The following is a 25,652-nucleotide window of genomic DNA, read 5'->3' as shown; positions in this document are numbered from 1 at the left end:
TCCTATTATATTCCATATATCACACTGCCATCTATCCTATTATATTCTGTATATCACACTGCCATCTATCCTATCATATTCCATATATCACGCTGCCATCAATGCTATTATATTCTGTATATCACGCTGCCATCTATCCTATTATATTCCATATATCACACTGCCATCAATCCAATTATATTCTGTATATCACACTGCCATCTATCCTATCATATTCCATATATCACACTGCCAACTATCCTATTATATTCTGTATATCACACTGCCAACTATCCTATTATATTCCATATATCACACTGCCACCTATCCTATTATATTCTGTATATCACACTGCCATCTATCCTATCATATTCCATATATCACACTGCCAACTATCCTATTATATTCTGTATATCACACTGCCAACTATCCTATTATATTCCATATATCACACTGCCAACTATCCTATTATATTCCATATATCACACTGCCAACTATCCTATTATATTCTGTATATCACACTGCCATCTATCCTATCATATTCCATATATCACACTGCCAACTATCCTATTATATTCTGTATATCACACTGCCAACTATCCTATTATATTCTGTATATCACACTGCCATCAATCCTATTATATTCCATATATCACACTGCCATCAATCCTATTATATTCTGTATATCACACTGCCATCAATCCTATTATATTCCATATATCACACTGCCAACTATCCTATTATATTCTGTATATCACACTGCCATTTATCCTATCATATTCCATATATCACACTGCCAACTATCCTTTATATTCTGTATATCACACTGCCAACTATCCTATTATATTCTGTATATCACACTGCCAACTATCCTATTATATTCTGTATATCACACTGCAGGCTCTCCTATGATATTACATATATCACGCTGCCAACTATCCTATTATATTCTGTATATCACATTGCCATCTATCCTATTGTATTCCATATATCACGCTGCCATCAATCCTATTATATTCTGTATATCACACTGCCATCTATCCCATTATATTCCATATATCACGCTGCCAACTATCCTATTATATTCTGTATATCACACTGCCATCTATCCTATTATATTCTGTATATCACACTGCCATCTATCCTATTATATTCCATATATCACGCTGCCATCAATCCTATTATATTATATATATCACACTGCCATCTATCCTATTGTATTCCATATATCACGCTGCCATCAATCCTATTATATTCTGTATATCACACTGCCATCTATCCCATTATATTCCATATATCACGCTGCCAACTATCCTATTATATTCTGTATATCACACTGCCATCTATCCTATTATATTCCGTATATCACACTGCCATCTATCCTATTATATTTGAAAGATCACGCTGCCATCAATCCTATTATATTCCATATATCACACTGCCATCTATCCTATTATATTCTGTATATCACACTGCCATCTATCCTATCATATTCCATATATCACGCTGCCATCAATGCTATTATATTCTGTATATCACGCTGCCATCTATCCTATTATATTCCATATATCACACTGCCATCAATCCTATTATATTCTGTATATCACACTGCCATCAATCCTATTATATTCTGTATATCACACTGCCAACTATCCTATCAGATTCCATATATCACGCTGCCATCAATCCTATTATATTCTGTATATCACACTGCCATCAATCCTATTATATTCCATATATCACACTGCCAACTATCCTATTATATTCTGTATATCACACTGCCATCTATCCTATCATATTCCATATATCACACTGCCAACTATCCTATTATATTCTGTATATCACACTGCCAACTATCCTATTATATTCCATATATCACACTGCCAACTATCCTATTATATTCTGTATATCACACTGCCATCTATCCTATCATATTCCATATATCACACTGCCAACTATCCTATTATATTCTGTATATCACACTGCCAACTATCCTATTATATTCCATATATCACACTGCCAACTATCCTATTATATTCCATATATCACACTGCCAACTATCCTATTATATTCTGTATATCACACTGCCATCTATCCTATCATATTCCATATATCACACTGCCAACTATCCTATTATATTCTGTATATCACACTGCCAACTATCCTATTATATTCTGTATATCACACTGCCATCAATCCTATTATATTCCATATATCACGCTGCCATCAATCCTATTATATTCTGTATATCACACTGCCATCAATCCTATTATATTCCATATATCACACTGCCAACTATCCTATTATATTCTGTATATCACACTGCCATCTATCCTATCATATTCCATATATCACACTGCCAACTATCCTTTATATTCTGTATATCACACTGCCAACTATCCTATTATATTCTGTATATCACACTGCCAACTATCCTATTATATTCTGTATATCACACTGCAGGCTCTCCTATTATATTCTGTATATCACACTGCCAACTATCCTATTATATTCCATATATCACACTGCCAGCTATCCTATTATATTCTGTATATCACACTGCCAACTATCCTATTATATTCCATATATCACACTGCCAACTATCCTATTATATTCTGTATATCACACTGCAGGCTCTCCTATTATATTCTGTATATCACACTGCCAACTATTCTATTATATTCCATATATCACACTGCCTGCTATCCTATTATATTCTGTATATCACATTGCCAACTATCCTATTATATTCTGTTTATCGCACTGCTGGCTATCCTATTATATTCTGCACATCACACTTCCGGCTATCCTACTGTGTTCGATGTATCACTGTGCTAGCTATCCTATTATACTCTCTGTAACTCAGTGCTAGCTGTCATTTTTTACTCCTTATAGCCCACTGACAGCTATTCCATTATTGGTAGGGACTGGAGAGCAATACTAATGCATGTTGTAAAATTGACACTCCAGCCAATCCCATAGGTTCACAATGCAAGATTGGTTTAAATTATCCCCATGTGCATCCTGCAGAGAAAAAGAAAAGATATCATAAGGCGAGTCTGCACAGTCCTCTTTATCTATCTCTCAGTGACCCCTTAGGACTGGGGTCTGCGACTCGCAGCTCCTGTGCTGCATGTGACTCTTTAACGTCTCATGTGCGGCTCTACATTTCCAGTTGGATTGCATTAACACGAAAATGCATAAAAAATTTAGGAAAGTAATAGTTGTGTTTTAATCGTGGGGATATAAGGCTAATCATTCTGCTGCACTTTATGATTTCAAATGATTATTTTAACAAAAATCATCACTGTCCTCTAAATAAACCTGTTCGATTGGTTTCGCTACACCACAGTTATAGATAATGCCTTTGGTTTGAGTAACAGGTTTTATGGTCGTAACCATTATTGTTTTTAATTTAGCTGAGATGATAAATTATTCTGAATGTGCTATTAAAATCTTTTTTTTATTAAAAAAAAGAACAAAGAAAATTACAGCACAGGAACAGGCCCTACGGCCCTCCAAGCCTGCGCCGATCCAGATCCTCTATCTAAACATGACGCCTATTTTCTAAGGGTCTGTATCTCTTTATCATGAAAATCAGTAGCCGAAAAAATTGTCTTAATTCTACGCATCTTCAGGTATGTTTTAAGGATGACTTTGATGCCTTTTTTACTATAATTTTTAGCTTGGTTTATTTTAATTTTTTTTTCTATTGATGCATAAATTCGATGCATGTATTTTATTTATAATATATGTAAATCAGGCATTCTAACAGTGACAGTTGACAATGTGCCAAGTATTTGGTTTAGAAATGCTGAATTTTAGTCTTGCAGCTCCCAATAGTTTTTATTTTCGCAAATTTTTCTTCAGAAGCTCTTCCGGTAAAAAAGTTGCCGATTCCTGCTTTTGGAAAATGAGCTTGGCAGTCACCAAAGACTTTGTGTGTGGGGAATGGTTTCAATATGGCTCAGTGTGTATCAATCTCACTTGTGAATCAGAACGGTATGGGTTCAAGCTCCGCTGCAGAGACTTGAGCTTGTGACTTAGGCTGGTGCTCTATTGCAGTACTGAATGAGTGCTGCATTGTTGGAGGTGCTGTCTTTTGTTTGAGATGTAAAATAGAAGGCTTGTGTGCTCTCTTAAGTGGATGTAAAACACCACATCGTGCTGTTTTTAAAAAAAAGGCAGGGGAGTTCTCCTCAGGGTACTGCCCAATATTTATCTCTCAGGAACATCACTAAAAATAAATTATCAGGTCATTTTTTAATGCTGTTTATGGGATTTTGCTGTGCAAAAATTTGTTGCCACATTTCCTGCATTGAAACAGTGACAACGTTTCAAAGATACTTCATTAGCTTTAAAGCACTTGGGGACTTTCTGAGGGCTAGAATAGCGCCATATAAATGCTAGTTTTTCATTCATAGCAATGATAAGGCATTGAAAAACTATAGCGTTTTACGGAAGCTGAAGGAGCCCAAACATTTAGAGAATGTGGGGAATGTTGCTCCAGGTAGCTGGCATTTCCATGCCTGATAACACCAAGTGATAAATGGAGCTGGTGTGTCTCCTTTTGTCGTCACTGTTGAATGATATGAACCCTTGAGATGAAACAGAGCTGAATGTGAAACCAGTCTACCTGCAAATAGCCTGCCAGAGGACACCCGTGTCCTGCACAACCAGGATGCGCTCAAGTCTCTGGAGTGGAGCTTGAATGCATGGCCTCATACCTCAGAGGCGAGATTGCTACCAACTGAGTCACAGCTGACAGCTCAGAGTCTATTTCCTCCAATGATGTCACCACCTATTGCTGTTTAAATAAAGCATTTCAACAGAGATTTAAACAGTGTGATCCAAAATGTGCTCACTCCTTACAAAAGATTGTATGCAAGTTGCCTCAATCATGAACCATAGCTGAATTACTTAAACATCTGAGACAGGGGAGTAACCGCAGGCAGAAAGGTGAAATCTCTGTGAATATTTCACTGATTCTATCAGATAATCCAGCCAAACTCCAGACTATCAGCCGACCAACAATAACCTGTATTTATTAGGGTAGTCAAACATCCTAAGGCACTTCACAAGAACCTTATCAGACAAATTCTGACATTGCCCCACATGAGTGATTAGGACAGGTGACCAAAAGCTTAGTCAAAGAGGTAGGTTTAAGGAGCATCTTAAAGGGGGTGGATTACAACCTGCATTACATAGCTCTGACCAGTTACATTCCACAGTTTATTGAGTGTTAAGTTTACTTATTTGAAATGTTTACTGGTTAGGGAGAGCCTCAGTGCCAAGAGTCCCTCTTAAACAGGGTTCCTAATGTGGAGACGCACTGCACAGGCCCTTAAGGTGATATTCTCCCTTCAAAAGGGGTATTTGATGAGACTGTGCCTGGAATTTTACAGACCTCTGGTGTGTGACTGGCAGAAGGCCAGGGTAATGGCTAAGACCCAGGGTACCCCGGGTAACCACGGGCGCTGCCATTACCTGATGGTCCCTCAGAATTCCCACGGAATTTGGAAGCCTCCATCTCTAAAATAGATCCTGATGGTGCAAAATCTTCTTTAAGATCGATTCTAGCTTTAAGATTTTCACTTTAAACGGGTTTCTCTTTTAAAAGAATTGTTGGATTCTTACTTTGAGACGTTTCTGATTATAAAATTCTTGCTTTAAATGGTTTTGGTATGTAAGATTCTCACTTTGAAAGGGTTCCGATTGTAAGACTCTCTCTTTAAAGGGATTCAGAATGTAAGAATGGATTGAATTAAGGAACAGCGCTCACTTTTCCTCTTGCTGACAGCTGTCCACAGAGTTTTCACGGCTTTAGGGCAGAGACTTGCTGCTATTGGGCATCTGATCCAGCATGACACCCTCTACAGGACATCTGTGGCATGTGGGAGCAGACAAGCAACAGCGAGACTCTTCATTCAATCAGATTGCAGAATCCTCACTAAGACACAGAGTCAAAACCAGGAAGTATAAAGTGGGAATTATAATTTAGATTTATCTCTTTCTTTGGCCTCCTTGTCTCGAGAGACAATGGGTAAGCGCCTGGAGGTGGTCAGTGGTTTGTGAAGCAGCGCCTGGAGTGGCTATAAAGGCCAATTCTAGAGTGACAGACTCTTCCACAGGTGCTGCAGAAAAATTTGTTTGTCGGGGCTGTTGCACAGTTGGCTCTCCCCTTGCACTTCTGTCTCTTTTCCTGCCAACTGCTAAGTCTCTTCGACTCGCCACACTTTAGCCCTGCCTTTATGGCTGCCCACCAGCTCTGGCGATCGCTGGCAACTGACTCCCACGACTTGTGATCAATTTCACAGGACTTCACGTCGCGTTTGCAGACGTCTTTAAAGCGGAGACATGGACGGCCAGTGGGTCTGATACCAGTGGCGAGCTCGCTGTACAATGTGTCTTTGGGGATCCTGCCATCTTCCATGCGGCTCACATGGCCAAGCCATCTCAAGCACCGCTGACTCAGTAGTGTGTATAAGCTGGGGATATTGTCCGCCTCGAGGACTTCTGCATTGGCGATACGGTCCTGCCACCTGATGCCAAGTATTCTCCGGAGGCAGCGAAGATGGAATGAATTGAGACGTTGCTCTTGGCTGACATACGTTGTCCAGGCCTCGCTGCCATAGAGCAAGGTACTGAGGACACAGGCTTGATACACTCGGACCTTTGTGTTCCGTGTCAGTGCGCCATTTTCCCACACTCTCTTGGCCAGTATGGACATAGCAGTGGAAGCCTTTCCCATGCGCTTGTTGATTTCTGCATCGAGAGACAGGTTACTGGTGATAGTTGAGCCTAGGTAGGTGAACTCTTGAACCACTTCCAGAGCGTGTTCGCCGATATTGATGGATGGAGCATTTCTGACGTCCTGTCCCATGATGTTCGTTTTCTTGAGGCTGATGGTTAGGCCAAATTCGTTGCAGGCAGCCGCAAGCCTGCCAATGAGACTCTGCAGACACTCTTCAGTGTAAGATGTTAAAGCAGCATCGTCAGCAAAGAGGAGTTCCCTGATGAGGACTTTCCGTACTTTGGTCTTCGCGTTTAGACGGGCAAGGTTGAACAACCTGCCCCCTGATCTTGTGTGGAGGAAATTTCCTTCTTCTGAAGACTTGAACGCATGTGAGAGCAGCAGGGAGAAGAAAATCCCCAACAGTGTGGGTGCGAGAACACAGCCCTGTTTCACGCCACTCAGGATAGGAAAGGGGTCTGATGAGCTGCCGCTATGCTGAATTGTGCCTTTCATATTGTCATGGAATGATGTGATGATACTTCGTAGCTTTGGTGGACGTCCGATCTTTTCTAGTAGTCTGAAGAGACCACGTCTGCTGACGAGGTCAAAGGCTTTGGTGAGATCAATGAAAGCAATGTAGAGGGGCATCTGTTGTTCGCGGCATTTCTCCTGTATCTGACGAAGGGAGAACAGCATGTCAATGGTCGATCTCTCTGCACGAAAGCCACACTGTGCCTCAGGGTCGACGCGCTCGGCCAGCTTCTGGAGCCAGTTTAAAGCGACTGGAGCAAAGAATTTCCCCACTATGCTGAGCAGGGAGATTCCACGGTAGTTGTTGCAGTCACCGCGGTCACCTTTGTTTTTATAGAGGGTGATGATATTGGCATCGCGCATGTCCTGAGGTACTGCTCCCTCGTCCCAGCACAGAGAAAGCAGTTCATGTAGTGATGAGAGTATAGCAGGCTTGGCACTCTTGATTATTTCAGGGGTAATGCCATCCTTCCCACGGTCTTTTCCGCTGGCTAGAGAATCAATGGCATCACTGAGTTCCGAATTTGTTGGCTGTACGTCCAACTCATCCATGACTGGCAGAGACTGGGCTGCATTGATATAAATTTAGATTTATATTATGTACACAAAGTGAAATCAAGATTGGGAAAGAAATCTGATATTAAGAGGGAGAGATAAAAGAGCCAGAAATAGTAAAAAAATATATTTTAATTTGTAAAATATTCTCCAGTACTAAGCAACGTCTGAAGGAATGAGACTCCACACTTATAAAATTAAATTTTCAGGGGCAGAGATGTTGTTTAGCAGATCGCAATATTAAATATTCATTTACTCCTGAATGCACAGCACAATTTTTTATGCCATCTTTAGTGGGAACTAGTGGGCAAATACACCAAGTTCACCACAGGGATAGAGACAGAGAAAGAGAGACTGGCAGGAGCAGAGCTTTAAAAAGCATGCCAAAAGGAGTGTAGGAGACCAGAGAGAGAGAGAGACAGAGAGAGAGAGCACAGCGGGAGAGCAGAGCTTTAAAAAGCATGCCAAAAGGACAATTGGAGACCAGAGAGAGAGAGAGAGCATGGCAAAGTGCTCCAAAAGGATAGTCGGACACTAGAAACAGAGAGAGAGAGCATGGCGAAGCGCGCCAAAAGGACAGTCGGAGACCGTAGAGAGAGCACGGCAGGAGCAGAGCTTTAAAAAGCTTGCCAAAAGGAGAGTCGGAGACCAGAGAGAGAGAACACAGCGGGAGCCAAGAGAGAGACAACACAGTGGGAGCAGAGAGAGAGACAACACAGTGGCAGCAGAGAGAGAGAGAGAGAAAAAGAGAGCACAGCGGGAGCAGGCAGAGAGACAGAGAACGGCGGAAACGGCGGGAGCAGAGCAGGAAAAAAATCGAAAACTGACATCAGAGTGACGTCACAGTTGACTGAGAGAGCAGGGGAACAGAAAGCTGTCAGGGTATGTATACCGGAAAGCTTTAATTTGTCTTAATCTCTATCAATCAGATATAAAATAAGACTTGATCGATTCAGTATTATATAAAATAAAAACTAAAGCAGATTTTATAATTTATAATACAGAACGAAAGAGAGAGACCAACAGGGAATGTATCCGCTCAAATTCAAACAACTTAATATATAAGCTGTATTAAGTATTATTAGCATTTATCAGTATTTGTAAGGTTTACTAATAGTAGTAAGGTTTATTAGAATTGGCAAAGCTTTATTAGCATTGGTAACATCTATTACCAGTAGGAAGGTCTATATATCTGTGTAATCAAGAAAAGTATAACTTTAGAATAAGTAAGTAGCTGGTGAGTAGTTTGAACAAGTGAGTAGCTGATGAGTATTTTCTTTGATTAAGATTTATTTTAATGAATGAATGGTATTGATTTTTAGTAGGATTTATCAGTACTAGTAAGGTTTTATTAATAATTCTAAGGTGTTGTAGCATTGGTAAGGTTTTTTCGCAGTAGCAAAGGGTCAACTAATAAATAAAGGTATGGCAGGGTTGCTTCAACCTCGAGAGTGCACCTCCTGTGCTATGTGGGAGCTCCAGGATGCTTCCCATATCCTGGAGAACCATTTCTGCAAGAAGTGTTGTCAATTGCGGCAGCTTGAGCTCCGGGTTTTGGAACTTGAGCGGCAGCTGACGACACTGCTGTGCATTCATGAGGATGAGAGCTACGTGAATAGCACGTTTATAGATGTGGTCACCCCATAGCTTAAGAGTATGCAGGGAGAGAGGGAATGGGTGACCACCAGGCAGTCAAAAAGTATCTGGCTGGTAGTGCAGGAGACCCCTGAGTGCATCTCACTTTTCAACAGGTATTCAGTTCTGAATACTGAGGAAAATGATGCTTCACCTGGAGAGTGCAGCCAGAAGCAAGTCCATGCCACCACGGGTGGCTCAGCTGCACAAGGGGGTTCTGGGAAGACTGGAAGACCCATAGTGATAGGTGATTCGATAGTCAGGGGAACAGACAGGTGTTTCTGTGGCTGCCGACATGAATCCAGGATGTTGTGTTGCCTCCCTGATGCCAGGGTCAAGGAGGTCATTGGGCGGCTGCAGAGCATCCTGAAGGGGGAGGGTGAACAGCCAGCAGTTGTGGTCCACATTGGAACCAACGACATAGGTAGAAAGAGGGATGTGGTCCTGGAGTCAGACTGTAGGGAGCTAGGTAAGAAATTAGCAAGCAGAACCTCAAAAGTAGTAATCTCCGGATTACTCCCAGTGCCACACGCAAGTGATTATAGAAATAGAAGGATAAGACAGATGAATGTGTGGCTGGAATGATGGTGCAGGAGGGAGGGCTTTAGATTCCTGGGACATTGGGACCGGCTCTGGGGGAGATGGGACCTGTACAGGCTAGATGGGTTGCACCTGAACAGAGCCAGGACTGAGTTCCTTGCGGGACGTTTTGCTAGTGCTATTGGGGAGGGTATAAACTAGTTTGACAGGGGGATGAGGACCTGAGGGCAAACTCAGTTGGGACAAAATCAGAAATGAAAATGGAAGGCAGAATATTAATGGTTGAGTCTGGAAGACAGAGGAAACAAAGGTTAGAAAATAAAAAAGAGTTAGGCAGTGCTCAAGGGTATCTATTTCAATGCAAGGAGTATAGCAAATAAAGCAGATGAGCTGAAGGCACAGATAGAAACGTGGCTTAAGGAGGGACTGGAATGGCAGCTCAATGTTCCTGGTTACAGGGTTTTCAGACGCGATAGGGAGGGGAATAAGAAAGGAGGGGGAGTATCAATTTTGGTCAAGCAAACTATTACAGCTGTGAAGAGGGACTATATTTTAGAAGGTTCATCAAATGAAGCCATATGGATTGAGCTAAGGAACAAAAATGGGGCACTCACACTGCTGGGAGTGTAGACCCCCAAACAGTCAGAGGGAGATAGAGGAGCAGATATGTAGGCAAATCTCTGAGAAGTGCAAGAACAATAGGGTAGTAATAGTAGGGGACTTTTACTTCCCCAATGTTAACTGGGCTAGTTTTAGTGTGAAAGGAATTGAGGGAGTATAATTCGTGACGTGCATTCAGGTGAACGTTTTTGCCCAGTATGTAGCAAGTCCAACAAGAGAGGGCGCAGTTTTAGACTTAGTTTTAGGAAATAAAGATGGGCAGGTGGAAGGGGTGGCAGTGGAAGAGAATTTTGGTGATAGTGATCATAATTCAGTCAGTTTTAACATAATTATGGAAAAGGACAGAGATAGAACAGGAGTTAGAGTTCTCAATTGGGGCAAAGCCAATTTTACTAAACTGAGGAGTGATTTAGCGAAAGTGGAGTAGAAACAGCTACTTGAAGGTAAATCAGTGTCAGAACAGTGGGAGGCATTCAAAGGGGAGATTCAAGGGCTTCAGAGTAAAAATGTTCCCACAAAGAAAAAGGGTGAGACAGCCAAATCTAGAGTTCCATGGATGTCAAGGAGTCTACAGGGTAAGACAAGGCAGAAAAGGAAAGCTTAAATTCGACACCGAGAACTTGATACTACAGAAAGCCAAGAGGGATATAGAAAGTGGAGGGCTGAAATCAAAAAGGAAATTAGGAAAGCAAAGAGAGGGCAAGCAAAATCAAGGTGAACCCAAAGATGTTTTATCAATACATTACGAATAAGAGGATAACTAAGAAGAGAGTAGGGCCCATAAAAGACCAAAGAAGTAACCTATGTGTAGGGGCGGAAGATGTTGGTATGGTTCTTAGTTAATACTTTGCATCCGTCTTCACAAAAGAGGGGGACGATGCAGATATTGTAGTTAAGGAGGAAGTGTCTTAAGTATTGGATGTGATAAATATAGGGAGAGAGGAAGTATTAATGGAATTGGCATCCTTGAAAGTTGATAAATCACCAGGGCCAGATGAAATGTAACCTAGGCTGTTAAAAGAAGCAAGAGAGGAAATAGCAGAAGGTCTGACCATCATTTTCCAGTCCTCACTGCATACAGGTGTAGTGCGGAGGACTGGAGAACAGCTAACGTTGTACCTCTGTTTAAAAAGGGAGCGAAGGAAAGACCAAATAATTACAGGCTTGTCAACCTAACCTCAGTAGTGGGCAAATTATTGGAATCTATTCTGAGAGACAGGATAAACTGTCACTTAAAAAGGCACAGGTTAATCAAGGATAGTCAGCATGGATTTGTTAAGGGAAGATTTTCTTTGACCAACTTGATTGAATTTTTTGAAGAAGTAACAAGGAAGATAGGTGAAGGTAGTGCAGTCGATGTGGTCTACATGGATTTTAGCAAGGCTTATGACAAGTTCCCACATGGCAGACTGGTTAAAATTAAAATCCCATGGGATCCAGGGAGCTGCAGCAAGGTGGATACAAAATTGGCTCAGTGGCAGGAAACAAAGGGTAACTGTTGACTGGTGTTTTAGCGACTGGAGGGCTGTTTCCAGTGGCATTCTGCAGGGCTCAGTACTGGGTCTCGTGCTTTTTGTGGTATATATTAATGATTTGGACATAAATGTAGGGGCATGATCAAGAAGTTTGCAGACGACATAAAGATTGGCCGTGTGGTAGATAGTGAGGAGGATAGCTGTAGGCTGCAGGAAGATATTGATGGTCAGGTCAGATAGGCAGAAAAGTGGCAAATGGAATTCAACCTGGAGAAGTATGAGGTGATGCATTTGGGGAGGTCAAACAAGACAAAGGAATACACGATAAATGGGAAAATACTGAGAAGTGTAGAGGAAGTGAGGGACCTTGGAGTGAATGTCCACAGATCCCTGAAGGTAGCAGGACAGATCGATAAGGTGGTTAAGAAGGCATATGGAATCCTTTCCTTTATTAGCTGAGGTACAGAATATAAGAGCAGGGAGGTTGTGCTGGATTCACTCAGCAGGTCTGGCAGCATCGTTCTTGTTTTTGTTTCAGATTTCCAGCATCCGCAGTATTTTGCTTTTAATTTAGGTTGTGCTGGAACTGTGCAACTCATTTTTTAGGCCACAACTTGAGTACTGTGTGCAGTTCCAGTCATCTCATTACAGAAAGGATGTAATTGCGCTGGAGAAGGTACAGAGGAGATTTACGAGGATGTTGCCAGGACAGCAAAAATTCAGCTATGAGGAAAGATTGGATAGGCTGGGGTTGTTCTCCTTGGAACAGAGAAGGCTGAGAGGAGATCTGATTGAAATGTACAAAGTTTTGAGGGGCCTTGATAGAGTGGAGGTGAAGGGTCTATTCACCTTAGCAGAGAGGTCAGTGACTAGAGGGCATAAATTTCAAGTGATTGGTAGAAAAATTAGAGGGGAGATGAGGAAAAACCTTTTTCACCCAGAGGGTGGTGGGGGTCTGGGACTCACTGCCTGAAAGGGTATTTGAGGCAGAGACCCTCAGCTCATTCAAAAGGAGTCTGAATAAGCACCTCAAGTGCCGTAATCTGCAGGGCTATGGACCAAATGCTGGAAGGTGTGATTAGAATAGGTGGATTGTTTCTCGGTTGGCACAGACATGATGGGCCAAGTAGCCTCTTTCTGTGCCTTAAACTTTCTATGATTCTATGATTCATGCCATTACATTTATTTCAATGTCAAATCTATTGTTGAGGATTATTATAACACAGCAAGTGGAGGAGCAGGGTATCTCTGACAGCAATGTCCAGATTTCTGCATTTAAATGCAAATATGCGGATGCCAGACGTTGCGGTCCAATTTATTTTTCTATCGTAACAGCTATTCTCTTTTTAAAATAATTCTGATCGTAAGATTCTCAGTTTAAAAGGGTTCTGCTTGTAAGGTTTTCAGTTTTAAGGTACTGTCTTTGTAAATTGTCAGCTGTGGCTGAGTGGATAGCACCCTTGGCTATGAGTTCAAGTGCCACTCCAAAGACCTCAAGATATAATCTGGGCTGACATTCCAGTGTAGTACTGAGGGAGTGCTACGCTGTTGGAGGTTCTGCCTTTTGGATGATAAGCTAAACTGTCTGCCCTATCAGGTGGGCATAAAAAAATCCCTCGGCCAACATCACCAAAGCGGATTAACTGGTCATTTATCTTAATGCTGTTTGAGGGACCTTGCTGCGTGCAAATTGGATGCCATGTTTCTGACATTACAACAGTGACTATAATTCAAAAAGTACTGCATTGGTTGCAAACTGCCTGGGGATGTCCTGAGGCTGTAAAAGGCGTTATAAAAATTCAAGCCTCGCAATCTTTGAAGGTTCCCATTTTAAACAATACATTGGCAACAAGACTCGTCTTTGAATGACATTCAGACTAACAAGTTATACAAATTGCTCAATCCTCCTCATTAGCCTGGGCCTGTTATCCTAATGGGGACAGGGATCTCACAAAGCTGAAGGCTCTCCTCTGAAGTACGTTTTGTTGTTTAGCACCATCTGTTGCAAAAGGCCTGGGATTGAAACATTGATGCAGCTCATTGCTCTGTGCACCACTGTTTTGGGCTGTCAGACTTGTTTCCAGCCTGTACATACGGCACACTGATGGAACTGTCTGGAATGCTGTCAGGCGGGATTGTTTAACTGCGGCTGGTTCTCCACTGATAAGTCTTGTTGTTAGGAAATGCACATAGCTGGGGGGAAGTCACACTGCTGTAAGCAGCTTGCTCTACACCCTTAACTGAATTCTTTTCGAATTCTCTCCTTTCTGGTACTTACCAGGATACCCGTCATTCATGGGGAGGGGAACATGCGTTGGAGTAATCTCAATTTTGTCTTCACAAGATGTCCACCCACGTACACCTAAGATATCTAGAACTCTCTCTCCCCAAAAGAGGCTGAGGATCAACTGAAAATTTCAAATCTGAGATTGATAGTTTTTTATGAAGTTATGTTATTAAGGGATATGGAATCAAGGCATGTAAATAGAGTTAGGATACTGAACAGCTGTGATCTCAATGAATGGCAGAATAGGATGGAGAGGCTGAATGGCCTACTCCTACTCGTATGTTCCTACATGTTACCAGATAATAATCAGAGTGGAAATTCTGGCTGACTTCTATCTCTCTGGCTACAGAGCACAAAGGATAATTGTACCACATCTCGGACAACATCTGTACTCAGGCCAAGAATTGAGCTTTGGGGTCATAATAGTCTCAACCAGGCTGTTTCACAACCTCGGCGACCTAATTGACCCTGAGCTGAACTTCGGTTCCTATTCTCCAACATACAGATCGTCCATTATTTCCACCTCCATAACTACCTCAGCCCAACTCAACCCCTGTCCATGCCTTTGTCATCCCCAGACTCGACTATTCCAATGGTTTGGCATTTATTGCTGATCACTCCTCTATGAAGTACCTTGAGATTTTTTTTTTTTACTACATGAAAGGCACTAGATAAATGCCTGTTGTTGTAGTTGTAGAAGTGCTGTCAGTGTGCAAAGAATCCAGGGCTACACTCCAGTGCAGTACTGAAGGAGTGTGGCACTGTCGGAGATGACGCATTTCAGATAAGACATTAAACCGAATCCCCATCTGCCCTCTTAGGTGGTGTAAAAGATCCCATGTCATCATTTTGAAGAAGAGCAGGTGAGTTCTCCCTGGTGTCCTGGCCAATGGTTATTCCAATGATTATTGGATAGTCAGAAGCTTTTTCCCAGGGTGGAAGAGTCAGTTACTAGGGGACATAGGTTTAAGGTGCGAGGGGAAAAGTTTAGAGGGGATGTGTGAGGCAAGTTCTTTACACAGAGGGTGGTGAGTGCCTGGAACTTGCTGCCGGGGGAGATGGTGGAAGCAGGTACGATAATGACGCTTAAGAGGCATCTTGACAAATACATGAATAGGATGGGAATAGAGGGATACGGTCCCTGGAAGTGCAGAAGGTTTTAGTTTAGGCAAGCATCAAGATCGGCGCAGGCTTGGAGGGCCGAATGGCCTGTTCCTGTGCTGTACTGTTCTTTGTTCTTTGTTCTTTGTTCTTTGTTCAACCAACATCAGTAAAACAGATTATCTGCTCATTACCCTATTGCTGTTCGTGGAAGCTTGCTGTGTGCAAGTTCGCTGCTGCATTTCCAATATTACAACAGTGCCTACACAAAAGTACTTCACTAGCTGTAAAGTACTTTGTTCTTGAAGTTGTGAAAGACACTACAGAAATACAAGTCTTTCTTTCTGTTAAATGTTTCTTGCAGCACCAGGCAGTAGGGAATTGTCAGCTTTCATCAGGCGTGTTCTGGACCCTGGTATGTTTTATCATGTGTTCTTTGTGTGATGTTAAGCAACACAATGAGGTACGTGGATTCCAGTGCCTTGAAGATCTCCAACAGGTTTATTACCCTATTATATACAATACAGAGCAAACTATGTACAGAACCTCTGTCTAGGTTGTTACAGTTGCAGAATGACTATGGCTTCTAGTCACATGACTAAGCCCTGGTACTTAGCTCATTAGCGTACTGGGTTCTTAAAGGGACATCACTCATGAAGCGATCATACAACACCCCCTTTCTTTCCAAAGATAAGTCTCATACGCTACAAGAAAAAACACATCAAATTGGTAAATATCAAAATTAGTTCTACAGGGATAGAGATTATAAAATTTACAAGTATGAGGATAGAGATTGTGAAATTTATGAGGGCAGAAGCTTAAGAGTCCATATATCATTTTGGTGGTTTGACAACTCTTCCAGATCTCGTTATGATATAACCTTCTGGGGATGTGGATTTCACTCTTGGCTGCTTTTGGTTTGCGGACGTGTTGTCAATGTGTTGGTTGTTGTCCTGTTGTTCCGTCACACCCTCATCGTTGGAGTGTATTCTTTCAAGTCTGCTGTGCACAATTGGAATATTGCACGCTTCTCTTAATTGGCTTTGGTTCCTCCTCAACACTGCTCCGTTTGATGTTGTAACCTTGTAGGACCTAGGCTCACTGCATACTTTAGATACCTCTGAGGGTAAGCATGTTCTTATTGTGGGGTGTATGACCCTGACCTTTTGTCCTACATGTAGTTGAGGTAGTTCCACCCTTGCATGTCGGTCATGCACCATCTTCATTCTCCCTTGTTTTTCAAGCAGTGTCTCCTGCATCACCGAGAATTTGAATAGATGATGGCTTGGCAGAATCATTCGCATTTGTCTTCCAAACGTGATCTCTGCTGGTGATAGCAAGCCTATATCCATAGGTGTAGCTCTGAGGTGTAACATAGCAACACACAAATCTTGTTTCATTGCCCTATCCTTCAGGATTTAACTGTGTGAACCATTCGCTGGGCAGCCATTAGATCTGGGTAATGTGGTGAGGACGTCACGTGGTTTACGCCCCATTTGCACACGTATCACTGAAAGCTCTGCCCATATACTTTGCCCATTGTCTGAAATAATTTCTTCAGGTGCACCGAATAGACTGAATATGGCGCTCAATGTGTCAGTGGCAACCACATTTGAATGTCTTTTACCTGCCTGACAATTGGAAATTTGGAGAAATAATCAGTGATTAATCTTCCGGGAGAGCAGCGGAGAGGAGTGGACCTGCAGGAAGAACATGGAGCGGGGAGCTGATAAATACAGCCTGAGGATCGCGGCCTAGAGCACTTACCTTCCGAGAAAGCAGCGGAGAGGAGACCAGGCACACCGGAGTTTGAAAACAAAGTGAACAGTGACATTACAGGAAAGCTACAAGGTGATTGGTTGGTGAGTAACTGCTGTTAGGGAGTATCAGTAAATAGCAGAGTTAGTACACTACTATTAGGGTGTGTGAGTAAATAGCTTAATAATAAGGAACAAGTGAGTAGCTGGTATTTTTTTGAGTAAGGTTCATTTTAACTAGTGAACTGTATTGATTTTTAGTAGGAATTATCAGTACTTGGGTAAGGATTTATTAATAACTCTATGGTGTTGTAGTATTGGTAAGGTTCTTTAGCAGTAGCAAAGGGTCAACTAATAAATAAAGGTAGGGTAGGGTTGCTTCAACCTCGAGAGTGCACCTCCTGTGCTATATGGGAACTCTAGGATGCTTCCCGTATCCTGGAGAACCATTTGTGCAGGAAGTGTCGTTAATTGATGCAGCTTGAGCTCCGGGTTTTGGAACTTGGCGACACTGCAGTGCATTCATGAGGATGAGAGCTACGTGGATAGCACATTCATGGACCCCACAGCTTAAGAGTATGCAGGGAGAGAGGGAAAGTCAAAAAGAATCAGTCAGGTAGTGCAGCACACCACGAGTGCATCTCACTTTCCAACAGGTATTCAGTTCTGAATACGGAGGGAAGTGATGCTTCACCTGGGGATTGCAGCCAGAGCCAACTCCATGGCACCACAGGTAGCTCAGCTGCACAGTGGGGTACAGGGAAGACTGGAAGAGCCATAGTGATAGGTGATTCAATAATCAGGGGAACAGACAGGCATTTCTGTGGCCGCAGACATGAATCCAGGATGGTGTGTTGCCTCCCTGGTGCCAGGTTCAATGATGTCACTGAGCGGCTGTAGATCATCCTGAAGGGGGAGGGTGAACAGTCAGCAGTTGTGGTTCACATCGGAACCGTTGACATAGGTAGAAAGAGGGATGTGGTCTTGCAGTCTGAATTTAGGGAACTAGGTAAGAAATAGGCAAGCAGGACCTCAAAAATAGTAATCTCCGGATTACTCCCAGTCCCACACGCAAGTGAATATAGAAATAGAAGGATAAGACAGATGAACGCGTGGCTGGAAAGATGGTGCAGGAGGGAGGGCTTTAGGTTCCTGGGACATTGGGACCAGCTCTGGGGGAGACGGGATCTGTACAGGCCGGACAGGTTTCACCTGAACAGAGCCGTGACTGAGTTCCTTGTGGGACATTTTGCTGGTGATGTTGGGGAGGGTTTAAACTAGTTTGGCAGGGGGATGGCGACCTGAGGGTAAACTCAGCTGGGACAAAATCAGAAATGAAAATGGAAGGCAGAATATTAATGGATGAATCAGGAAGACAGAGGAAATGAGTGTTAGAAAATAAAATAGAGTTTGGCAGTGCTCAAGGGTATCTATTTCAATGCAAGGGGTATAGCAAATAAAGCAGATGAGTTGAGGGCACAGATAGACACGTGGCAGTATGATAACATAGCTATTACAGAAACATGGCTTATGGACAGGTGGTTAGGAAGACATATGGGATATTTCCCTTTATTAGCCGAGGCATAGAATATAAGAGCAGGGAGGTTATGATGGAGCTGTATAAAATGCTAGTCAGGCCACAGCTGGAGTACTGTGTACAGTTCTGCTCACCACACTATAGGAAGGATGTGATTGCACTGGAGAGGGTGCAAAGGAGATTCACCAGGATGTTGCCTGGGCTGGAGCATTTCAGCTATGAAGAGAGACTGGATAGGCTAGGGTTGTTTTCCTTAGAACAGAGAAGGATGAGGGGAGACATGATTGAGGTATACAAAATTGTGAGGGGCATGGATAGGTTAGCTGGGAAGAGACATTTTCCCTTAGTGGAGGGGTCAATAACCAGGGGGCATAGATTTAAGGGGCAGGAGGTTTAGAGGGGATTTGAGGAAAAAAATTACACCCAGAGGGTGGTTGGAATCTGGAATACACTGCCTGAAGAGGTGGTAGAGGCAGGAACCCTCACAACATTTAAGAAGTATTTAGATGAGCACTTGAAATGCCATAGCATACAAGGCTACGGGCCAAGTGCTGGAAAATGGGACTAGAATAGTTAGGTGCTTGATGGCCGGCACAGACACGATGGGCCGAAGGGTCTGTTTCTGTGCTGTATAACTCTGTGACTCTATGACTCTAAAAATAGGGCAGTAATAATAGGGGATTTTAACTACCCCAATATTAACTGGGATAGTTTAGTGTGAAAGGAATTGAGGGAGCAGAATTCTTGAGGTGCATTCAGGAGAACTTTTTCGCCCAGTATGTAGCGGGTCCAACAAGAGAGGGTGCAGTTTTAGACTTAGTTTTAGGAAATGAAGCTGGGCAGGTGGAAGGAGTGGCAGTGGGAGAGCATTTTTGTGATAGTGATCATAATTCAGTCAATTTTAACATAATTATGGAAAAGGACAGAGATAGAGCAGGAGTTAGAGTATTCAATTGGGGTAAGGCCAATTTTAGTAAACTGAGGAATGATTTAGCGAAAATGGGCTGGAAACAGCTACTTGAAGGTAAATCAGTGTCAGAGCAGTGGGAGTCATTCAAAGGGGAGATTCAAGGGGTTCAGAGTAAACATGTTCCCACAAAAAAAGGGTGGGATGGCCAAATCCAGAGCCCCATGGATGTCAAGGAGCCTACAGGGTAAGATAAGGCAGAAAAGGAAAGCTTATGTCCGACACCGAGAACTCGATACTACAGAAAGCCGAGAGGAATATAGAAAGTGGAGGGCTGAAATCAAAAAGGAAATTAGGAAAGCAAAGAGAGGGCATGCAAAATCAAGGTGAACCCAAAGATGTTTTATCAATACATTACGAATAAAAGGATAACTAAGAAGAGAGTAGGGCCCATAAAAGACCCAGGAAGTAACCTATGTGTAGGGGCAGAAGATGTTGGTATGGTTCTTAGTTAATACTTTGCATCCGTCTTCACAAAAGAGGGGAACGATGCAGATATTGTAGTTAAGGAGGAAGTGTCTTAAGTATTGGATGTGATAAATATAGGGAGAGAGGAAGCATTAATGGAATTGGCATCCTTGAAAGTTGATAAATCACCATGGCCAGATGAAATGTACCCTAGGCTGTTAAAAGAAGCAAGAGAGGAAATAGCAGAAGGTCTGACCATCATTTTCCAGTCCTCACTGGATACAGGTGTAGTGCGGAGGATTGGAGGACTGCTAACGTTGTACCTCTGTTTAAAAAGTGAGCAAAGGATAGACCAAAAAATTACAGGCTGTCAGTCTAACTTCAGCAGTGGGCAAATTTTTAAAATCTATTCTGAGAGACAGGCTAAACTGTCACTTAGAAAGGCATAGGTTAATCTAGAGTAGTCAGCATGGATTTGTTAAGGGAAAATCTTGTTTGACCAACTTGATCGAATTTTTTGAAGAAGTAACAAGGCAGATAGATGAAGGTAGTGCAGTTGATGTGGTCTACATGGATTTTAGCAAGGCTTTTGACAAGGTCCCACATGGCAGACTGGTTAACAAAATAAAAACCATAGGATCCAGGGGAATGCAGCAAGGTGGTGTCAGGCAAACCCCACCTGCCAAGACTGAGGTACACATTATTTCGCTACATGAACATTAAAACTTAAAAAATTGCAATCTCTGACTGGAAGGACATTTGCATAGTACAGGCAATGTGGAAACAAAGGGAGCTAATCCCTGTTCCTCCAATACACAGAGGTGGTCAGACCAGTTTTAGTCACATGACCCACTGGCTGTTGCAGAGTTTTTAAAATCCCGACAAAGGATAAGGGCAGACAAAGCCATGTGCTCATGGAGTAAAGACCTTCTCCTGGGACTGAGAACATCTCCTCTCCTGCCTGTCTACCTGCCTGCCTTCATCTCTTCCCACGGAACTGAATCTTGTGAAAACACGTGAAACTCAAAGAGAGAAGGATTTGCCACGTGAACAAAGTTTTAAGAAGATTACTGGGCCCCAATGAATCGCAAGGCCATATCTTCAATCAAGGACTACAGCAAGCTCGAGAAACAGTAACAAGATATTGCCTCAAACTGTTCTGCTTATCTTTTCTTCTGCTCTTTTCTATTCGTATCTACATGTTTATATCGCATGTTCATGCTAGCGCGAGCATGTCGTATATCCATAGGTGTGAACCGTATTAGAATTTAAGTTTAAGGTTTTAATAAATTTCCTCTTTCTGCTTTAAACCAAAGAAATACAGTTTGTGCTCATTTATTTGCCTTATAATTGGAAACTGTGAACATGAATTCACATAAAGGGGAGCTCAAAACATAGTCTGCTTAAAATAAAATCTTGTTACAATAAGACGAGATAAAGACAGCAAGAGACCCATAGACATTGCTCACCTGGTCGTAACAGTGGATACAAATTTGGCTCAGTGGCAGGAAGCAATGGGTAACTGTTGACGGCTGTTTTAGCGACTGGAGGGTTGTTTCCAGTGGCTTTCCGCAGGGCTCAGTACTGGATCCCCTGCTTTTTGTGGTATATATTAATGATTTGGACATTAATGTAGGGGGCATGATCAAGAAGTTTGCAGACGACACAAAGAGAGGCTGTGTGGTAGATAGCGAGGAGGATAGCTGTAGGCTGCAGGAAGATATTGATGGCCTGGTCAGATGGGCAGAAAAGTGGCAAATGGAATTCAACCTGGAGAAGTGTGAGGTGATGCATTTGGGGAGGTCAAACAAGGCAAAGGAATACACGATTAATGGGAAAATACTGAGAAGTGTAGAGGAAGTGAGGGACCTTGGACTGTATGTCCACAGATCCCTGAAGGTAGCAGGACAGGTCAGTGAAGTGGTTAAGAAGGCATATGGAATCTTTCCTTTATTAGCCAAGGTATAGAATACAAGAGCAGCAAGGTTATGCTGCAACTGTATAAATCATTGGTTAGGCCACAACTTGAATACTGTATGCAGTTCTGGTCACCTCATTACAGAAAGTATGCAATTGCACTAGAGAGGGTACAGAGGAGATTTACAAGGATGTTGCCAAGACTGGAAAAATGCAGCTATGAGGAAAGATTGGATAGGATGGGCGGGGTTCCGAAGAAGGGTCACTGACCCGAAACGTTAACTCTGCTTCTCTTTCCACAGATGCTGCCAGACCTGCTGAGTGATTCCAGCATTTCTTGTTTTTGTTTCAGATTTCCAGCATCCGCAGTATTTTGCTTTTATATTGGATAGTATGGGGTTGTTCTCCTTGGAACAGAGAAAGCTGAGAGGAAATCTGATTGAAATGTGGAGGTGAAAGGTCTATTCACCTTAGCAAAGAGGTCACTGATGAGGGGGCATAGATTTAAAGTGATCGGTAGAAAAATTAGAGGGGAGATGAGGAAAAACATTTTCACCCAGAGGGTAGTGGGGGTCTGGAACTCACTGCCTGAAAGGGTAGTTGAGGCAGAAACCTTCAACTCATTCAAAAGGAGTCTGGATATGCACCTCAAGTGCCGTAATCTGCAGGGCTATGGACCAAATGCTGGAAGGCGGGATTAGAATAGGTGGATCATTTTTCAGCCGGCACAGATATGATGGACCAAGTGGCCTCTTTCTGTTCCTTAAACTTTCTATGATTCGATGATTCTAAGATAAAGTCTTCCCCATTCACGGAAAATAGATTAGTGGTGATTTTGGACCAAGGGACTGATGGATTCTCATGAGGGTGTAAAGCTTCTTTAAGCTCTGTCATGCCTCACACATGCTCACTAACATTTTGATGTCATTGTTGATCCCTGGCCAATAAACAGTGTCTCATGCCTGTTGTCTCATTCACTCTATGCCTCTATGGCCTTGGTGAAGTTGTGACAAGATGTCCTGTCAGAGAGCTTTGGGCACAATCACTTGAAGGTGACACCTCTCGAGATATCGAATTCATTTCTATAAGGCCAAAAGCATCTGAGGGTTTCTGGCACCTCTTTTATCATATCAGGTCATCCTTCCATGATGACTCTCCACAGTGCCTTCAGTTGTGGGTCATTGACTGTTTCTGATTGTAGTTTGTCACATTTGTGCTAACCAAAATGCAATAAATCGATTTTGCCACACCTTCCACCTCGATGTTCATGCTGTCTACTTGTAGATCCAGTGGAACTTCTTCATTCTTGCTTGGGTTTGGCAATCTGCTCAGCGTATCCGAGGTGACCATTTTGGTACCCGGTTTGTAACAGACGTCGAAGTCGTACCCTGTACTTTCATTAAGAGTCACTGTAGTCGAGGTGGTGCGCTTGTTAATGGTTTGTGGCAGATCATCTCCAGTGGTTTGTAGTCGGTTTTCACCATGAATTGCTTACCTAGCAGGTAGGTGTGGAACATTGTGATCCCAAACACCAGAGCAAGTGTTTCACACTCTATGTTTGAGGAATTGGATTGTGTTGAGGATAAACACTTGGATCCATCCTGCAGTATGCATGCTCCTAGCACTTTTTGTGAGGCATGACTTCCAGGATTGTCTTCTTCCTTGGATCATAGTACTGCAGGATACAGGTTTCTGCTGACAATGCTTGTTTGAGAGACACAGACATCTGTTAATGGTCCTCATGTCATACATATGGTACGTCTTTCTTTAAGAACTTTCTCCGTGATGATGCTTTGTCAGAAAAATTTGGCATGTATCGTGCCAAGAAGTTGAAAAATCCAAGACATCTCGGTAGATCTTCTTTGTCTTGGGGAGTAGGTATATGCCTTACATCTTCAACTTTGCCTGGGTCAGGACAGATCCTGCAACTGGAAGAGATGGAGCCAAAGAAATCGATCTGACTTACATTTACCTGGCACTTCTTGCTGTAAAAAAATAGCCCTTTGCAATGAGCTACTGCCATCAGTGAATGAAGATTTCAATCATGCTCTTCTTTGGTTTGCCCATTACCGCAATATCATCGGCAATGCATATACAGCCAGGCATGTTTTCTTTAATTCTGTCCACACGCTGCTGAAACAGATCTTGACTAACAGATAAGCCGAAGAGTAGTTTCTGGTAGCAGTATCTTCCAAATGGTGTTCTGAAGCTGGTGACTTCCTAAGATTCCTTAGTCTGGTGTACCGACCAATATCCATGTTTAGCATCCGGCTAGGGGAAGAATTTTGCTCCTGTGAACTTGGGATTCAATTCCTGTAGTGTTGGAATCTTGTGCGGGCATCTCTTTAGGGAGAGGTTTAGATGCCTCAGACCTAGACATACCCAGATTGCTCCATCCTTCTTCAGTACGCACGTAATTGAGCTGCACCAGTCTGTGTGATGATGCACATGACGGATGATGCCATTGCGTTCCATGTCATCTAACTCGCACTTAAACTTTTCTTATATGTGCACGCTGCACTTTCTGGGAGGGTCGATTGATGGAATTGCATCCTCTCTGAGCTGCAGTACAGCATCACCTTAGAAATCTCCTATGGCATCGAACCTGTCCGGGTGCATTTGTTGTAGGTCATGGACTGACTCAATGTGGGTACCCTTGGTCTCTTCTGCCGTAGTGGGTTCCTTGGTGACCTCATGGATAGTCACAATGTTGAGGTCCTTACACAGTGGTAGTCCTGCCATTGCTGGTCCTCTCGTATCTACCAGGTAAAATATTTGTGGTTCCCATGCCGACTTGCCATAGCTGCATTGCACTGTTAGTGTGCCACTGCAAGGGATGGGTGACCCATTGTATGTAGTTAGCTTTGCAGTTGTTGGTTGTATCATTAATTTCCAATGACCCTGGTACATATCCTTCAAGATTCAGATTGGTAGAATATTTGCACTAGCTCCCGTGTCAATCTTAGTCCTGAGTGTGTGCTTGCCAACTTTCTTTGGGCACATGATATTGATAGTAGCAAAAGCTTCCAGTTGTTTGGCTTCATCAACACAATATGTCAGGTTCACAAGGTGAAACACCTGCTCATCTTCTGGCTGAGAACTGCGCCATTCTGAGTCTTGTCTCACGTCTATTTCACTGTGGACTTGGTGTATTGGCTTGTGTTTACTCCTTGGTGCTCTCCTTGCTGCTGTTGCCATGCTGCCACGCCTGTTTTCTGTTTGTTTGTGTCCTATTGTGACTTCTGGCTGCATCTTTGGATCCAAATTTATTGCATAGGTGGGCCCAGTGTCCTTTTGCACCACAAGCCTTGTACAGGTCTTGAAATGCAGGACATCTTTGCAGTGAGTGGGACAAACCACACAGCTTGCTTGCTTTTGGTGACCTGGTTATTGTGCCAATACTGTTATCCAGCAACAATGGCCTCATATTTCCTGTCATCTACTAGCAGCGCATCAATGCTGTGACCTTTTTTCCCAAGAGGTCTTTTGAAATGCTTCAATAGGCGTTGAGACATTCAGCAGCTCCATTATTTGCTCTGACAGCTCAGTTTCCGAAAAATTGCATTTGTTGCCCTTACTACAGCATCTACTGATGAAATGATCTAT

This window comes from Heterodontus francisci, chromosome 7, assembly GCF_036365525.1.
Source record: "Heterodontus francisci isolate sHetFra1 chromosome 7, sHetFra1.hap1, whole genome shotgun sequence".
Taxonomy (NCBI): Eukaryota; Metazoa; Chordata; class Chondrichthyes; order Heterodontiformes; family Heterodontidae; genus Heterodontus; species Heterodontus francisci.
This window is presented reverse-complemented; position numbering follows the sequence as displayed.